Source organism: Micrasema longulum, unplaced genomic scaffold (assembly GCF_059751315.1).
Source record: "Micrasema longulum isolate JH-2025_06_02 unplaced genomic scaffold, ASM5975131v1 h1tg001675l, whole genome shotgun sequence".
Taxonomy (NCBI): Eukaryota; Metazoa; Arthropoda; class Insecta; order Trichoptera; family Brachycentridae; genus Micrasema; species Micrasema longulum.
The window spans coordinates 1-3635 of NW_028278854.1; the positions used below are offsets into that span (position 1 = coordinate 1).

At 29.6% G+C, this 3635-nt stretch overlaps 1 long non-coding RNA gene across 1 annotated transcript; it reads right to left on the minus strand.

Moving 5' to 3' along the window:
• Window positions 1-98: 98 nt before the first annotated feature.
• LOC148274340 (uncharacterized) lies at window positions 99-2262 on the minus strand. The gene is made up of 2 exons (XR_015824311.1): window positions 1371-2262; window positions 99-793 (listed from the first exon to the last, which is right to left on the minus strand). It is a non-coding gene; the product is annotated as an uncharacterized LOC148274340 (long non-coding RNA).
• Window positions 2263-3635: the final 1373 nt, after the last annotated feature.

Genomic DNA, 3635 nt, shown 5'->3' on the forward strand with positions numbered 1-3635 from the left:
TCATAGATTACAATGTTTGTATTTGAATATACCTATTCAATTTTAGGTAGTGAATTTTTTAGTGTATTGTTTTTAAAAAATGACAATCTGGCTCACGAGTTTTTAAGGATCCAGATGTTTGAAATGAGAATCAAGTCAAGTTATCGTTCCTCAGTGGAATATTATATTATTTTACTGCTGCAGTAACATTTCCATCAAAGGGAAGTAGCATTTCTTTTTTTTAACCCTCAGGGTTCTGATCAACTGCAGTACTAACAATCTTTTCACTGTGATTAGATTAAATTAAAGTAGGTCCTATACCTTAAAATAAGCGAGCGTTAATGTTATCTACCATTTCAGGAGTCCATATTTTCGTTTATAATTTTGCATGGTCAATTTTAACAAAATACACAATTTGTAAGTTTTCTGTAATGTATTGCGACATTAGAGATTTTTTTTGCCATTAGCTCCTAATTGTGCTAAGAATAATACTGTCAATTTTTTTATCTTGTTATTAAATGAACACATGATCGATTTGAAAAATCAATTATTTTACCGTATGACTACTTTTATATAATTGTTATACTTACATAATTATTGTGTATACTCGAGCAGTCTTTGTTAAATATTACTAACTACATTTTTTTTAGTACACTTGTTTAATGTCTTACATCTATATGATATTGATTAAACTGTGCATACATATTTGCTTTTATTGTGATGATGCTGTTTTAGCACTGCCGAGGATTTAAAAAAAGGAGTTTTAAAAAATGTTAACAAAATACAAACATAGGTGCGAAGGTTTTCACGGTCACTGTTATCAATGTTTCTTTTTTGGGTGATACCGTGTGTGTTGGATTTGTTCCGAAGTTTCAGCTACCATTGCAGGAGCCATCTTCAGGGTAAACTGAGTGTTTTGTAGAAAAAAGTATGTGTTTAAGGACTAGTAATTTGTACCGTGTCGCAGTCGGCAGTAGGCACATTTCTATTAGTTTTTGTAGTATGTAGTGCTGGAAACCATGTTAAGTTTAATTTAAGCTCGTCGTCTTCGTTTATATTATTTTGGTGTCTGTGTATTTCAATTGCCTCTTTTATTATTCGTGCACCTAAAATTACTGGGTTTATGTAAAATTTTCGGTTCGAAGGCGAAAAAATTTCCGGTGTCTATAAAGTGTATAATATAAACAAAGACGATGGGCTTAAATTAAACTCAACATGGTTCTCAGCACTACATACTAAATAAACTAATAGAAATGTGCCTACTGCCGACTGCGAAATGGTACTTTAACTTTACTAGTACTTTAACACATACTTTTTTCTACAAAACACTCAGTTTATCCTGAAGATGGCCCTGCAATGGTAGCTGAAACGTCGGAACAAATCCAACACACACGGTATCACCCAATAATGAAACTTATTCTATTTGGCACCTTACTTGACCAGGATGTAATGAATTACGGCATGGAATCCTTGGTACCTTTGTCAAAAATTAAGGTAATGTGACCAAAGACAATTAATGTTTTTTGTACAGGCAAATGTAAAAAGTAGATTTATGAAATTTGTCTATGCTTTTTTTGTTAAAAATATTTAATAGGTAATAAGTGTAAAATTGTATCCAAACAGTACTAGACTTTTTTATTTGAATCAATTCTGTTGACAGCGGTTATTTAGTGGCATATTATTAACTTGTTTACAGCATCTATCAACTGAGATACATGTAAATGATACGTTATAATCCAAATGATTTGGCATCTAAAATGGCCACGATAAAACACAATTCTAATTCATAATTCTGAAAAATAATATTTTTAAATGGAAAATATCATTGTCAGGTCCATGCAAACGTTGCAAATCTTCCATTATTTTTTTAATGAAAAAATATGAATTTGCACATTGTGGTAAATTATCGAAACTACATATTACTACATACAAAAATTGTTTTCTTGCACTCAGTAAAATTAGATCAATAAATTGTACAGAAAAGTTGCTTGAAAATGTACGAAAAAAATAATTAAAAATATTTCAATAAAAACGCACTATTTTAAACGACATCACAGGTTCATATGAACCAACCAATGATATGAGAGCTGTGAAGGATATCCAGTTTGCTTATCCGAAAACGAACCGATGGGAATAACTGACAGGGAAGAACCTCTGATGTCACATGCTGAGTTATTTCAGAAATACAAAACTTTAAGAAATCGTAGCCATACAATAAATAAAAATAAAAAATATTAATTTTTGGCTTAGTTTAATAGTCTATTAGCAAATAAAAAAATAAAATTTAGTAAAAAACACTGAACTTCCTCATTGACACAAAGATATAACATCTATTCATTGTGAATCCATAATAATTTTTTTTAAAGTTTTATATTTCCGTTTAAAATCATTTATATATGTATATGCGTACTTTATGTATGTAATTGGCAGTTTAAACTTGTTAATAAAAGTATATATATATATATAATATGGAAGCTCTTTTTCGTTATGCTGTAAAGATGACTTTATACTGATTTGCAACATTTGAATGGAGCTAACAATATGTATACAGTTATAGATATTATCTATCAGTGGTTTTAATGCGTATGTGAATATTATACCCAGACCGTACAAACGCAAGTCAGGATTCACCCATTAATAGCGCAAGTCGTTTGCTGAATAAGTCTTCTGCGGATAATATGGACCTATTTTTTTGTACATATAGGCAGTTTAGGAGCTTTCTTCCTTTTATTGTTTAACTTATCATTCGCAATTTTATTTTACCTTATATTTATAGTCTGCATTATGTAATTGGTTAAACAACCCATAAAGTAATGAAGACTACAATTGTCAAATAAATAAATAAATAATTACGTATGTATTGTAAAATAAGTGACTTGTGATACGTATTTTATTTTTTGTATCAGCGGATTAAACCATAAAGTAAAATAAACAAAACCTCTAGTTTAAACAATAAAGCGGTGGTACACATACATATAAAAGAATTTAGAATACAATTTTTTTTTGTCATTTGAGTATCACTTATATTATATTATCATACTCTGATATTCATTTTTAATATTAAAGCTTGTGTTTAAAAAAAATCTTTATACATTTCTCTTGTAAATAATGTACATAAAATTAATTGATTGATTCTTTAATATAAAATGATAAAACACTACTTATAGGGCTAGCAAGCGAGAGATACGGGATTTGATTCCTGGGTAAGTAGTTTTACTTCTACTATACAACAACTGCTATAATCTGCCGTTATTTTTACTAGTTGAAATCACAAAATCAGGCTTTATAATTGGCTGGTATTCGTATGACAGATTCAGTAATCTGTCGCATGCCTATATATTTGAGCACCAAGTTTTGTAAACCTTGGCGCTCGGATTGTGTTAAACAATCAATAATTGCATGTAATTTTACAAATAATTTGGATCAATTAGACTGAGATGCAAGTATAAATTCCTCAATATGAACTCTTTTTACAAAACGCCTGTTTTAAATTTGACCATATTTGGTAAGTAAGTATTGTAATCCGCCATTTTCACTGATTGGACATTTGACTGGTTTTTAGGGTGGCGTATTACTGAGAGAGTACTGTACTTTAAATGACGTCACAAGTTCTTCTAAATTAACCAATGATAGAATTAAAATCTTTTGAAAAAATC